The sequence below is a fragment of the Genypterus blacodes genome, unplaced genomic scaffold (genome assembly GCF_046128005.1).
Source record: "Genypterus blacodes isolate CSIRO-AG114 ecotype Tasmania unplaced genomic scaffold, CSIRO-AGI_Gbla_v1 ptg000017l_1, whole genome shotgun sequence".
Lineage (NCBI taxonomy): Eukaryota > Metazoa > Chordata > Actinopteri > Ophidiiformes > Ophidiidae > Genypterus > Genypterus blacodes.
This window is the reverse complement of record NW_027466831.1, coordinates 809,009-825,000: the sequence shown is the minus strand read 5'-3', so window position 1 is coordinate 825,000 and position 15,992 is coordinate 809,009. Positions and strand designations below refer to the sequence as shown.

The 15,992-nt window shown below is 44.9% G+C and overlaps 1 protein-coding gene across 1 annotated transcript in view; it reads left to right on the top strand.

Moving 5' to 3' along the window:
• The window catches only part of cers5 (ceramide synthase 5), a 132,255-nt gene that overhangs the window by 80,730 nt on the left and 35,533 nt on the right, over positions 1-15,992 (top strand). The window lies entirely within an intron of this gene.

The window sequence follows — 15,992 nt, the reverse complement described above, 5'->3', positions numbered from 1 at the left end:
ATAATGTCAGTGATTCATTTCCACAAACAATGGTTCCTTTATTTCGCAACTGATTCAACTAAGTTTGGGACTACGTGAATTGAAACAGGACTGACCCAAACCCTGCTGAAGGGTGAGGGGTCATGGTTGTGACAGATGTGGATCGGAGTCACATCTGGTTGGTATAGCGTACAAAATTGAACTAATGGGGTGAGAGGGTGAGGGTTCGAAGCTGGCAGATGTCAGGAGAGGCCATGCCTGTTATTGACATAGCTGCCATCTTAGGTCTTCTTTTCATCCGTCAGCCGGAATTGACCGAGGATTCCCACTGCTTTGTAATATGAGCCAGATGATGGATCTCCTGTGAAAGGGAATGTGCACGTGTATGCCGACGCATATGAGCTAACACTTGAAAAAACACACAGATCTGTGCACTCACACACAGAACACAAACCCACTCAGCCCTCAGTCCTACGCTGCTGTCATCTGCCATTTGGATCCATATCAGTTGCCTTCCCAAATCTGCCCGCATATTATTTTACTCGACCTCAGCCAGCGGAGGAGATTTGGGCCTGGGCTTCAAATGGGATCCTGACATTCAAAAGTCATGTTGGATTATATCCACCGGCCAAACAGAAACCTTTCACCGGCTCAGAAGAGATGTTGACACCCCGCATCCGATGCTGATGATGATTTATGAGCAATATCATACATAATCATCACATTCCTTTAAGAATTTCACCCTTCATGAAAGCGCACAAATAGATCATTATGTGATAAATACAGCGTGAATTCAATAAAAAACGTTTTTTTTAAATATTGGTCCAATGTCAGAAAAGATCCGTGCTTGGACTGAACATGTGCTTGAATTTATTGCATGTAAGGTTCCTTGATTTATCCTGCCTGGCAAACAAACCTTCCATTTTACTGCAACGACATTGTGCCCTGTGTGTTAAATCAAGCACACCTCAAGTATTTCAAGTGACCTGGGTCAGCTTCTATTGTGTCTCATATCCTCCAGTTTATAGCTCAGGGCGAGAGAGAGAGAGAGAGGGAGAGAGAGAGACGTAGAGAGAGATGCAGCGGTGGCAGTCTCATGACTTGTCACATTCCAGTGGAGGTCTCCATAAGGGGCTCTGGTCCCAGTATGGGAGATTAGAGGGAGATGCAGGGAGGCAGGGTGAGGTGAGAGTTGATCCCAAACACAGATAGCACCTCTGTGGGAGACGGCAGTGCTTGTATACCTTTGTTGGTGGCCCTTTTTCGAAAGCTAAATGCTGTATTTCTAGTCATATGGCTGCATGTCCTTTCAAAGCCTGCAGCATTCACTTAGCAAAGAGTGGAAAATGAAATTGAAGGAAAACTATTTTTAAGTCACCAATCAGATGTAAGTGACCGCAGAGGGCTTTTGTTCTTCTCTGAACAAACAAACATCCTTTCTTCATACTTTTTCATCTTAAACACATCTCATTGAAGAAAGAAAACTCTTCAACAATGGAAAATCCTGTGGAGGATTTAGCCTGATTGTGAAAAATGATGGTGGTGTCAAGCTGTGGCTGTAGGCTGTACAAAGCTTTGATGTTGCCTCATCAACCCTTAATAAATCAATATTTTTGACATCAACATTGAACAAAAGATCTCTCTAAAGTCTAAGAACTTCCTGTTGTAAAGCCGCAGAGAATTATTACCCAACTCTGCAACTGCGTTCATTCATAGGTCATTCATTTGGTTTTGAAAGTTTTGACATTTACTGTTAAGCTGCAGCTCGCTCTCTAGCAGTAGAAGGGAGATGTCTCACAAAAGCATCAATCAACCAGCTTGAATTCACAAAATGAATTATACTTTCTTGTCAGGAGTTGGCGGAGAGCTAAAATCAGAGTAAATGTACATCAGGTGGACAGAAACATGATGTTTTTTGGGGAGTATAAATGTTGCTCCATCTCTGCTCAATGTCCAACCAGGCAATCACTTTCAGACACATTAGCCATGTCATCCTCATATGCTGGTCATCTTGTAGTCTTGTAGTTCTTCAGTCAGCTAATGGTCATAAATCGACCCACGCAGCCTTAGACTGACTCCAATGTGTGTAGATTCATACAAACAGTGGCAGGACGTTAATCAAGGTTTGTCCAATGAGTTCTGTTTGCAGCATTTGTCGAACTTTCATCACCCGATTAGGTTCCTGATTGTGCATGCAACGTCTCTCCATGCTCTCCATTTCCTTTTTAGTCAGCAAAAGATAAGAAGCCAAAGAAAGACCTTTGTTGAATATACTGACAGCTGTTTAATAGCAGAGAGAACTTGAGAGAAACAGGAAAGCGGGGAGCAGTATTTCTGTTTTACAGCCTTACAAAGGAGGGCAGAGAGGGAGTGTGTGGTGGCGTTTTTAAGCCCCTTTAAATTGCAGATCGCCTTGTATGATTGTAATCAGTATTGCATCCATTTTGCTCCCCTCTAAGTCTGTAATTTATTTTAGAGATATTGCTGCTGACAGATGCGGTGAAAGCATCAGCAGAGGGAGTGGAGGAAGTAGGAAGGGGTGGGGGTGTGGGGGGGGGGGTAAGGTGGAGATAAGGAGAGGCAAAGTTGAGGACAGGCAGGTGAGAGCAGAGCAGACATTGTGTGCAGGTAGAGCGCAGCGGGAGTTAAAAGCCCCCGAATCTCTCTCATTTCATACCTGTGGACAGGTGCTTGGCAGGGCAGAACCTGGGCGTGACAGCGGGAGAGACGGGTGCAGGGAGGGTGGGAACGAGCAAAAACCCTCAGACAGGATCAAAGAAGGTCACGCTATTCCTCCTGCTCCCGCTCTCTCCCTCCTCCACTGATCTGGAAACTATAGATTTCATTCCCGCTCTCGCTCCTGACGAGGGGAAATGGTGTCAGATTCCCAGGGTGCGGCTGGGGATCTGATGTGGAACCAAGACCAAGTGCGTGACTTGTTTTGATAGTCGTCAAACTGTCATTAGAAGTGAGCAACGCCACATCTGTGCCCCAGAAAAGGAATAGTTCGATCGCAATCTTTATTCTTGTTCATAGAAAATGCATTGTTGTAAGATGCGTGATCTGTCTCATGCATCATCTCTGACAAGACATCAGATACGACGACCCGTAATGTGAGCAGAGCCGTGTAGAAAAAGACACAATACACACACATGAAATTACAACATGAACATTAAACACATACACATACATGGACGTTCACCTCAAACACAACAGGAGAAGCACAAGTACACACATCCCAAACACAAAAGAAGAAGACAAAATGTATGTCACACAGCCTCCAGCGGACCCTCGTGGTCCCACGGATTGGCAAAGTTTATAATGTGGCCTTTAACATTTACATTTAAATGTGATATCTAAGTAACGACCTAATAAATAATAGCCTAACTGGATAATGATTTGCTTGTAGATTTTATGAACGGTTAATTTGGAGATTTACTCATTTGGATTTTGTCAGTGTGATGAGTCGGCCTGGTCCGGGGGTCCGATACTTTATTGAGGAGCGTGAGTTGGATGAACATTTCCACCTTGTGTGTGGATCTGGCCAGTTGTGTTCGACCCAATCACAAAGCAAACCCAACCACATCTGACGGAGGCCTGTGTGGGATCACATTGCATGCTGATATCTGCTTTTATACTTTATGCCAAGATCCACTTTTCCCTATTTGGATACTGTAGCTTTGTTAAGAATCTGTGCTCCACTGGATCTTTGCTATGATAACTTTTGGAGAAGGCGAAGCATTTGGAGTTGAATGAAACCTTAAAACTCAATGCACTTAGAAAAATCAATTGTAAAAATCAAAGTTGACCTTGATTCCTGCAGCAAGGAAAGTCCCATTATAAATCAATCTACAAATGCATGAAGGTGAAGTAAGTCAGTCTGTATTGATGTTTCTCACACGCTTTTTCCCAGCCAGCCGACTGTATAAAGTTATACTTCTTCACTACAACAATGGGGGTTCCTATTTCAAGGCTTTATGGTGCTTAATTTATGCAGACGCCTCCGTATGACCATAATTCCCAAGTGTGTAGTCTTTATAGAGCTGTTGGACAATGCATATTTATGACTGCAGCCCCTTTATGATTTCTCTACTGTAAAGGAATAACAGCCTGGCAAGGAGAGGAGGGAGCCGCCGAGGCATTATTTACTGTGGTGTTGTACCTCGGAGACACGCAGCCATGATACTGGACAGGAGGCATGCGGGAATTAAATTACACCCAAAATTTAGTGATCCTTCAAAAGAATGGGCTCCCTTGTTGGATAGGTTTACCCATGTTTCGACAACGGAGTCCCACCCCTCTTTTGGAAATGGTTGCAGAAGTAAATGGCAAAAACAGGTCAGAGGGAGCAAGTGAAAAATTCCAAATTAAGTGTCGAGGCGGTTTGTGGGTGCAGCGTGCGGTCGGCGTGTTGGCTCTCGCTTTGGTCTCCAGAAGACCCTGCTGTAGGTTCGGTTAAAGAGGGAATAGTTGATGTCTAATTACCTGTTGAGATGTGGTTTGGATCGGAGGGGCTCCTGTGACAGGATGTCTCTCTCAATGATGGGGAAATTATAGTCTACAGCCGGGCTCATATTCTCTTGATTTGCATTTTGAGGTCTTCACCTGCTTCATCTCTATATGTTCCTTTTGAATTATGCAGTGGAAGAAATTCCCCCTCATCAGGAGCGAAATGGGTTTATTTCCTCGGCTCCCTGGAGGCGATTGAACCTTAAAATTCAAACGGGAGAAATGCTTGGATTGCATTTGATAACACCCTGCGAACATGAATCACAAAAACAGATTGCTGAGGTGAACTCACGCTTCCTCTGCGCAGATGAGTTACAATGACGTTTTGTACAGTCGTGTTGGGGAAAACACAGTTTGCATGAGGAAACAGGATGTGCGCTTGATTTACATTCACTCAAATATTCAACTAACAGTTATTTGACTTTACTTTGAGAAAATGTTTCTTTGTTTTTGAACATTTAGGGAAAGAACTCAGGTCGATCTTCACTCCACTACATTTGATATCATGAACTCATCTTTCACAAACCCTCAAACTGTCTGTCTGTCTGTGTGTGTGTGTGTGTGTGTGTGTGTGTGTGTGTGTGTGTGTGTGTGTGTGTGTGAGAGAGAGTGACTGGGAGCCAAAGGGGCACATGCAGGGCAGCAAGGATTATCATCCTGCCCTTGATAATACACAGGTGGTTGATCTCCAGGCTTATGGTCTGACATTTGGCCCTCAGCTTCCTTCTTCCTACACACGTTACACACAAATACACACACACACACACACACACACATATAGCTACACAAACACAATGCCTATCCAGGGAGTTGGAACATCATTGTGTAGCTCAGGCGGCCGTCCTGGGTACACATCGGCCCGGGTTGAGGGATGACACAGACAGTGAATGTAACATTGTGCCAGTTGGTGCGTAGGTGAGCTCAGGTTCAGGCTTTGTTGTTTGGGGGATCCGTCTGAGAGCTTCAGGATCTGTTTGATTTACAGTTTAATGGCGCGGGGCTGCAAAATGAATAACACCACAGCAGAAAAAGGTGGAAAAAGAACTTTATAGCACAAACAAAATAAGCAATCACTCCTGGCTCTCTCTGCAGCGCATTCTCAAGTGACGACAATCCATCTTCGATTTCACACCAGAGTTTCCCCGACTAAGACCCCCATAAAGTGGGGCTCGGCTGAACTAAAACTCTCTGTGGTTGCTGTTGGTGTTAGCGGCGGGGAAGAGAGGGAAGGGGCTGACATTTATGGATGAGGTTTTCCACCGTCTCCGCTATCGGGTTTTTAAGAGTAGTTGCTAGCAGGGAGCCCCTCGGCGTGCAGCGTTAAGGGCCGAGCGTGGGGACTTACTGTAGCTGACAGGGTCTGGGGTGGCTGCGCTGTATTCACGGAGGCTTTGTAAACTGCGGCCCGTGATGTGCACATCCATCACGGCGCGGCGGCATGCTGAGCTTCAGGATGGGGGTGCATTCATTATAATGACATGGCCAGGGGGACGGGAAAGAGGGAGAGAGGGAGGGAGGGAGGGAGGGAGGGAGGTCAGGATTAGGGGAGTGAGGCAGAGCGGGCCGGGGTCAAGATTAGGGTGTTAGGCTAGAATGAATGCTGCAGATGAGATGAAGGGGCGGGTGGGGGGGAAAGATAAGGAGATTTTTGTGGGGTGTTAGGCGGATAAAGAACCATGGCAGCAGCACAGGCTCAGGAGAAATCCGGATTGTTCTTTTACAAGTCTTTGTGTTGTTACTGGAGGTATTTCGAAACACGTTCCAACAGAGATGATGCAGCAGGTCCTCATTTAAGACAACAAATAAGAGGGAATCGGTTACAGAATCACACGGCTCGGTGTAGGGGGAAGTGGCCTGTTGTTAATTGCTTATGTTACTGTTAAGTGTGCTTGATGTGTAAGTGACAGTTGTTTACATTAACAAGCCAAACAACCAGAGAAGCCAATGGTACATCAGGACTGTGTGTGTGTGGTGTTTCAAAGGTGACACACACACACAGACACAGACACACACAGACACACACACACACACACACACACACACACACACTGATTAAGTCAACTTTTCTCTACTGCCCCTTCCTGTCCCACTTGCTACTGGGCTTTACCCCGTGTGACCTTTTCACCCTAAAGTAGTGCCTCTATTGGCCGCTGTACACTCAGCTGTTACTACCATAACCCCCACATTATTACTCATCAATATTTGTAACCACTGAACAAATAAAGTCCAGACTCATTGTCCAGGCATAGGCGTCGTCGAGGGTAAATAACAGACTTTTGTGTTACATTGCTGCTTCCCTCCTCCTCCTCCTCCTCCTCTGTCGCCGTCACCCTGTAATCTGGGCTAACCAGCGTGTCAGAGGGTGGGGGGGGGGGCGACATCAAAGCAAAGAAAGGAGGGAGGGGGGGCGGGAGTAGGGGGGGAGAGAGAGGGTGAACAGATTAGGTTGATGGAAGAGAGAAAGTTTGGGTCGGGAGCATGACAAGAAAACAACAGGTCTGAGCTAATGAGCTTGTGTTTAGACCTTATCACACTCTGGCATGTACACATTACTGTCTGCCTGATGGGAGTCTTTCCGCCCAAACACACTCTCCATGGGCTTTTCTTGGGAAGCTTTCGGATAAATTCGGATAACTCCCTGCCAAACACTATTCTGAACTTAACAGTGATCAGGGTTGATATGGAGGGAATACGTTCCTTTCTAAATCCTCAGAGCCGGTTGCGTTATCACAGATTCCATCAGAGCCGGCGGGCAGTCCAGCGTGTCACTCAGGGAGACAGTCGGGCTTTTCCATGGCAGAGACAGAAGACGACTTCCAGCCAAACCCTCCAATCACACATAATGATTTCCATTTGTTAGCTGCAGGCAGAGTGAGAACTTCGTCTATCTGAGCACAAATCATTCCCCCTCCACTCATCCAAAATAACTTAAAACCTCAATTCAATGATAACTGATCTGAAAATGTTCCTGCTGCAAATGATCACAATTCCCAATGAAGAACACAAACATGTAGACTTAGGCAATAGACGGACAAGTTTGGGAATTACATGGGAAAGACAAAAACAGCCTCTTAAATGCTGCAAGCAGACATGAAAGGCAATTAGCATAATGGCCATCAGCAGGAGAGGAGAGGAGAGGAGAGGAGAGGAGAGGAGAGGAGAGGAGAGGAGAGTTTGGGGTAAATCACATTGGGATCCTGCCGTTTCACACCCCACTGCAGCTGAAACCCAAACGTCCATAACCGAACATCTGTTGTGTTTGGCCTAGGCAGCCTTCCCACTTCTCCTCTCCTGTCTCCTCTCCTCTCCTCCCTCTCCTCCCTCTCCCCAGCCAGCCGACCTCCCTGACAAACTGTTTGACTCTCCCTCCCACAGCAAGCTGTATCCATCTCGCGCATTATAGATCCCTGACTGACGAGGTGGAGGACGAGGAGGAGGAGGAGGCGTGGGAGGGCTGAAAGCAAAGAGGAGGTTACAAATATATGAGCTTCTCTGTGAGAAGAAGCTGCCCTGTGGAAATGAGAGATTTGGATCGTCACATATATCTCCAAACACAACAGTCCCTGGCTGTAATATGTAGTTATTATGGATTGTTGCTTTGCTGATTCAGTGATGATCTCATGCTCTTCTGGCAATAGATTATCTTCCAGCCGTCCTTAATAGCATCTCACATTCCTCCTTCTCTGGACACACGACCCAGGAAAAATTAACCGTCTGTCTGTCATGTAACAACAGTTCTGAAAGCTCCTAAATGGAACATTTATGGAAACACATTCCTGCTGAAACATAACACGACGGTGGTTGGCTTAATTTTTCGATGCGTTCTAGCTGTGCTGCAGACATGTTTGACAAGAACTCAGTCTTAAACCCAGATAATATTATGAAACATCATGTGATGAACACAGTGGTGAGTAAAATCTCCTGCTTATTAATTACTGAACTAAATCTGTACTATAACTTTTATTTAAAACCCCCTAGAGTCTTCTATGACCCCTGTTACGCAATATATTACATTTGGGATCCCTGGATACATTATCTGGATAATGATGATGATGATGATGATCTGATGGCCCGAGTTGCACATTACATGAACGAGTCTTCTGGTTATGTGAACGCTGCCTGCATTGTGTTCTCACTAGGTGGTCTATTAGGACACACACTTCCTCTTTGCTCTGTGGACGATCAGTGACTTTATGAAGGAGAGCGATCAGAGCTGTACAAACCAGGTGGAGGTGGCGTTTAGAGCTGGTGGGTGGATGTTATCTTATAAATGTGTCTCCTCGTACACTTGAGAACTTGTGGCAGAGATCTGATCCCAATGCCAGCCGGGCCACAGACACGTTCTGTAGGTGGTCCGGCTGATCGGATCGAATACATCGTCCCCTGACCTTTGACCTCAGTGTCTGGATAACATCTCCAGATATGGAGCTTGCAAACTTCTTTCTGCAGAAGACAGAGATCCAGGTAAATATGAATTTTCTTTCTCTTTAAGTCAGTTTATTTTTAGAACAAGTGTTGCCTTTCTCGTTCTTCTTCTATTTTTAAACAAGCAACAGAAGCATTGATCTGACGGTAGATCTTTGTCGGTTGTTCTCGTCTCATCTTGTCTCCGTCTCTGTGTGACACAGACGGCCTGGCCTGTCAGTCCTCCTGTCTGTCTCCAGCACTTTGCTAATCAGGCCCACAGTTGCTCTTTGTCTCTCCTGGCGGCCCCGTGCTCCTCCTGCCCCGTCAGGCATGCGCTCCAATAATAGCCCTGGCCAGGTAGCTCAGCCATGTGGAATTTGACATTGTGTCCCGGGGCAATGTGCTATGTGATCTCGGGCCCCCATTGGGAGAGTGTGAGCGGACGGGACGCAGCCAGTGTCAGGACAAGTGAGGCGATTCATGGATAGGTTTCATCAAGGGGAACATCCCCAGAGGTGGAGAGGAGCCCAGCAACAAGGCTCAGTTCAGAGGAACTTCATAACATGTGGTCAAGTAAACTCCATGTGACCCTTTATCTGAAGAGGTTAGAACAGAGCAAATTAATCTTCAACAAATCTGTAAACAATCTGAAATATCTCTATATATCTCTAATATCTACTTTTCGTTTTAAATCTACAACATTAGCGATACAATGTTCTTCATCTTCATCTTTTATTTGATGGCTTTTGACCCCAGTTTGACAGCTGAAGTACTTTGGATACCTGAGTTCATTTTCCTTCCTTTATCAAAAGATGTGAGTATTTGGGAACAGAAATGAAGATGTGATCCCTATATTTCTTAGATAAAATCTTCCTCACATATAATCCCTTCATCTCACAGAGCCGATCTAATGAAACATGTCCCTTTATCACTGTGATGACCCTGCACCTAGATAAACACACAGATACTGTAGCTCACACACATAAAGCTTGGGCTGTTATTAGTCCTGCATACTTTGGCTCTCCTCTCTCGCCCTCCCACCTCTCTGCTCTCTGAAGACCCCGGCCAGTGGCTCGTCCCTTTGGGAAAGGGGGGGTTAGCGTGATTCATGAGCAAAGGAGGAAGGAATGCGTGTGAGCACCACATGTCTGTCAGGGTTACACACTCGTATACGCAGACTCTCGTGCGGCGACAGGTGCGGCCCAGCGGGCGAGTAGGTGGCACTGAAGGCAGGCTTTGTTGACGTTGGCACCAGACTCTCAGCTGTGCCCTGTCGCACCATTGGAGGCTGTGTGGTCACAGGCTGATATATGGCCTCAAGTATGGGAACAGACATGGCATCACATTCTTTCATTCATTATAAAGTAATAACATTGCAGGGCCCAGAACAGCCACGCTCTGTGTTCTGTCCAAAGGTGTCAACAAGTACCAAACCTGATATTTCACAATATAATGAATATTCAAGCAATTTATCACCCAAAGGTAATGACAGGCAGATATCACCCTTCACACACGTCTCATTCAGAATGCATGAAAAGCATCAAAACAGTGTCAAACCGCAAACCATCAACGCAAACACTGATAAATGTTCTCCCCAAACACACAGCTCAGAAATATCCCGCTAAAATCTATCTCATCTATTACTTTATTATCATCACATCACTCTGAGATAGAGAGTCAACATTAACATTACGATCATTTGGCTGACGCTTTTATCCAAAGCGACTTACATTATATTTACCACCCTTCGCAGATGGGGGAGCAATTGAGGGTTCGGTGCCTTGCTCAGGGGCACCTCGGCAGGGGCTCGGACCGGCAACCCTCCGGTTCCCAAGCAGAAGCTCTACCCACTGAGCCACTGCCTCCCGTCAACCACTGATGTTCACGTTTCTCCATATTTACCTACATGACATCACTCAAATACATATCTCATACAGCCTAAGTTCTGTGAAACACCTTTGTTATTCTTCTGCTAAAATGCTTTTCATTGTTTATGTTTACGTCTCCAAGATATTGTAATATGGTATCAGTGTATATAAAATGTGACAAATATAGCAAATTGCTGTCTAATTCAATTTCGTCTGAGGAGAACTGGCTGTACAAACATGATTTTCTTTTCTGGTTGAGTAAAAATATGAACAATGTCGTCACTGGATGGATTTTGAGAAATGATGCACAGTGTTTGGAATCTGTTGGAAGAGTCACAGTATTGAGAAATGCAAGGCAACCCAATTTTAAGACCTATAACTCACCGACAGTTGAAATTAGGAAATATTAACATTTCATTTATGGAGACTGACAGCTGAGGCCAAGTGTAGCAATCACGGGAACATAACTGTCGTCTTGTATGTCACGGCTCTCTGACATGTTCGCTTATCAGAGACCCAGAAAAGATGTGTGTGTCTTTAGACTTTATTTCATTTATTTTGAAAAGCGTTTGGATGTTTTCGCAAAGCTAAAATGTGGTTACAAATTCATGGCGTGCCGAGGTTTGAGGAAGCGTGTATAGCTTTACATTGAAGTGTTTGCGTGTGTGTGTGTGTGTGTGTGCGTGTGTGTGTGTGTGTGTGTGTATATATCTCTGTCTATCTTTCGTTTGCACTCTCCGGGGGTTGAGCCGGTGAGAAGGAGACGAGGACAGCGACTGGTAAATGATCTTGAGTCAATTTGTCAGAGTCGGAGACAGCGGTGTCCTCAGGGAGCAGCTATGTTAATGGAAGCGTTAAAGTGTTCACAGTGTAACTGATATCACATGGAGACAGTTGGGTTATTAACACATGTGGAATGTATGTATAGAATATGAATTGACCTGCGCTTGACCATGAGCTCTGTCCACTGTCTGCATCTGTGTGTGTGTGTGTGTGTATGTGTGTGTGTGTGTGTGTAGGACAAGGTGTGTTTTGCATTGGGAGAGGCCCTGCACCTCTCTATCTGTGCCAATGTGTGTTTTTGTGTTTGGTCTGAGCATGTGCAAACATTTATATGCAACCAAAGGAATGCAGCAGTGCCTCAGTCAGAGGTCTCCCTTCCTCTCAGTGTCAGGAATGTGTGTACATTTACTCAAATACTATACTTCACTACAACTTCAGTTACTGGTACTGGTACTTTTACTTGAATTTCCATTTTTTGGTGGATTTCTACTTTCATTGTCTTGTACATATCAGAGAGAATATAGGACTTTCTCCTCCTAGTACCTGTATCTTTTTTTGTGAGATATTAGAGATACTCATGAAATATAATACAGTTCACTTTTTCTGAACCATTAGAGGAACGATTGACCCCTAAAGTGACCTCAGTGATTAAAACCTGAGGCACAAAGGGAATTTTTGCACAATGATCGCTGGACTTCGACTAACAATGTAATATTTTTTAATTGTAGTGCTGCGTCTTCATTACTGGTTATATTCTCCAATATCACAACTACTGCCTATAATATCAAAGTTTTAGAGTTATTTTCTTTATCCCACCGTTTGTTTCTCAATATTCAGCTCTTTATTATATTGTTCATCAAAGCACTCTGCCTCAGGGAAAATGTCCTGGGTTAGTTACTGCACAGTTTCAACTGCCGCACAGAATTAGGTACCAAACTCTGAGCCTGTACATTCCTCAGGCCTGTGTGCTGGTTGCTATCTGCAGCTGTGGGGCTGCTGGCGGGTTGATGAATGGACCAATAGCGTCCCTGCAACGTGATGAATGGACCAATAGAGGATGATGGATAACACTGGAGGGATGGGGCGAGAAGCGGATGGTCTCACCCGGCCCGACAAAACATGAATGTAGCAGCAAGACGTAAAAGTAAAGGAGGAAACAGAGGGAGAGGGAGAGAGAGAAGAAGGGAGGAAAGAGAGATAAAATGTGTGAGAGCAGTGATAAGTGAGGGGGAAGGAGTGAGAGTGGGAAACGTGACAAAGTGTTAGAGAAGGGAGGAGAGCTGAGAGGGAGGATTTATAGCTGAGGAGAGAAGTGGACAAAGACAAGCCAGGGAGACAGAAAGAAAGAAAGAAAGAAAGAAAGAAAGAAAGAAAGAAAGAAAGAAAGAAGACGGGCCTTGTTGCAGATGGGCTTTGTGAACTCAGCGTGTGTGTGCTGTACTGTACGTTTGTGCGAATCCATCAGTGACGTGACGTTGTGAGCAAACTGTGAAGACACTAACGCCATATAAGCAGACGAACCCGCTGTACGAGGCGGCAAACAGGTTCGTGCAGAGGACAAAGCAACATCTGTTTTTTTCCAAACATGAATATTTTGTGAGGTTACTCCATATAAAAAAAAGATTCTATTGTCTCCAAAGCTCTTTCTTTCTTTTTTTTAAACACAGTAGGAACTTCTCCAGGAGCCAAGAACTTTTCCATGGAAGCATTTCAGCCCCCTCTGACGCTTTAGGAGCTCCTGGGTGAAGCTTGTAAGACTGAATGATTCCCTCCACTGCCTCTTCTGTTGTTTTGACACAGCTGTTGCACTATAGGTTCTACTTCTTGTCATTGTCCTGACCCGTACTGCACTTGATGCACGGTGCTGGAACTGAATGAGGGAGCCACCTGGTCAATCGCAGCGAGATTAAATCAGCTGGTTTCATGGAAAAGCACAGAGCGTGTGCGTGGGGATTTCATGTATATCACAACTGTCCCACACACATAATTCTTCCTGGCGTGTCAGAACTGAACCACAAGTGACTGATATCAGTACAACGCTACGCTACAGACAGCCATGCAGGTTTAAAGCTCACTGGGCTCCAAACTGCTCTGTCGACACACTCAGAGCTTCACAACAAAGAGGGAGTGATTAAAGTTTGAGCCTCCGCACACCTGCTCATCCTCTCATATCAGAACCAGTCGCTCATTTCTGTCTGCAAGCCTTTTTTTAGAGTGTGTATCCCTCAATCTGTAAGAGTCATTAGGGTCAGTCAGACACACAAGGAACGTAACGGTTCATACACACGGAGCGGCGAAGTCGTTTGAAGTGAGTTGATGATGGAGAACATGTGGGTCAGATTCCACCTCCTGCAGGAAGACTTTCATTCACACAGGAAAAGCTGAAGTGACTTTTCAGAGAGACGGGGGCAAAAGGAATGATTAGAGGTTTGAAGAGCAAAGACAGGGAAGGGAAAAAGGGAATCGGTGTTACAAATACATCACAATCCCAGCGCCATCATTAGGGGTCATAGCCACACAACTGTGCAGCTCTTTGGAAACAATGTTCGATATGTTGCTCTTTCTTCATTATTGCACCAATCGATCACAAAGCGAATCAGTCAGAAACCCGAACCCGTCCCACGTGGGAAGCTGCTGTAACAGTGATTATAAACCCCTCATATCACAGCATGATGTGTGTATAAAAGCCTTAATACAACACATAAAGTGCTTCAATAAAAAACAATTGCCAAAAAGAAAAGAAAAGAAAAGAAAGGTAGTATGAGAAGAAGGATCCAGGTAGGAACCCATTCAGTTTGGTGCTGATGTAGGAATTGTTCAAATGATTGTTTAAATGGCAAAGGTATGAGTTATTTTTCAATATATCTTTGCAAATTTTTGTAAGTTATGAACTAATCTCAATGCATTCAAGCATATTATCCAATGACTCTCAGTCTCCAGCTCCTATTTTTGATTGGGTGAAGTTCGGGCTCTGAAATTGAAGGAAGATCAACCTGATCTCCTCTGAGATGAAAACATTGGAGCTGCAACTTTCGTGAAACCGGATTGACTCTTAATTGAATCTACTGTCACATGAGATTCTTCCTCTTCCTCGCTGAATGATCCTTTATGTCTCTGACTTGATCCACACACACGGCAGAAGTTATGTAAAGGAGAGGGGGCAACCGAAAAGCAACAGTATTATCCAACTTCTCTCTGAGTTGCCATGCTTCTGTCACGGTAATGAGATGAAAACAAATAGTAACTGTAGCCCTGCGTGTGTGTGCGTGCGCGCGTGTGTGTGTATCCTTGTGTGTATCTGCAGTGCTCTTTTGTCTGGGATCAATGGCAGTCACTTAGAGAGTGTTGGAGGAATGAGTCAGTGTGTTTACTGTTTTCACAGATGGAGTTCTGACACTGTCTGGATAACTGAGATAAATGACTCGCACTTCAGCTCAGCAGATGGGAAAAAACACACACACGCACACACACACACACACACAAACACACACATGCTCGTGCATGCTAATGTATTTACGGACTAACAAGCATGATACAGTATGTAGAGATGAAAACACACACAACCACACACACACACACACACACACACACACACAAACGCACGCACGCACGCACGCACGCACGCACGCACACAGTGGATGAATGAAATGAAAGATATTGACTTGTCCTGGCGATGGCCAATTAAAACACATTTGGCACCGACGCTGAATCAACATTTCCCTCAGTGGAGTCGACACATTACAACCATGACTAATAGAAACAAAACACTTTATCATCGGTAATATTGTTGCTCTTAATCACAGCAGAACACAAAACCACAGAAAAGAGCAGCTATTCATTAGCGAGGGAAACATCAGCTGCTGATTGGCTCAATATGGCCACTGATCCAAACTCATCTGTTATCAATTAACAGCTGCACTTACTTTGACTCTGAGATACAGCAGAAGCCAGAAAGAAGCTGGACGATATATATACGTCAAATATATCACATTTAAACTAATATCACAATAGATGAGATCCGCTGACGTGACGAGCAGCTATTTATCAAAGGTTAATGTCATTTACACAGCAGGTGGGATTCGAACAGCTGATGGTCCGCAGTTGAGATGAGACCTGCTGTTCCTCCTCCAATGAGTGTCCACTGATACACCTATTAAATACTGCCCCCGTGTGGCCAGAACACTTACCTGCACTGAGTGAACCAGAGGTCGTCACACCTACAATGAAGCTGACCATGAACGCACCTTCACCTTCAGACACGCGCCGCCCATCACAAATAGTCACTGATTGATGCTGCTTTCAATTGTAATTGTTAAAATCCCTTCTCCAGCAACCATATGAAGAGGCTACTGTTGTGGGTTATGTAAATCATTTGTTGTTGCTTGTGGAACTCAAAAGCTTGCCAAACAAACATAAACCTCTGGCAGGAATCCAGGTTTTCCCAAT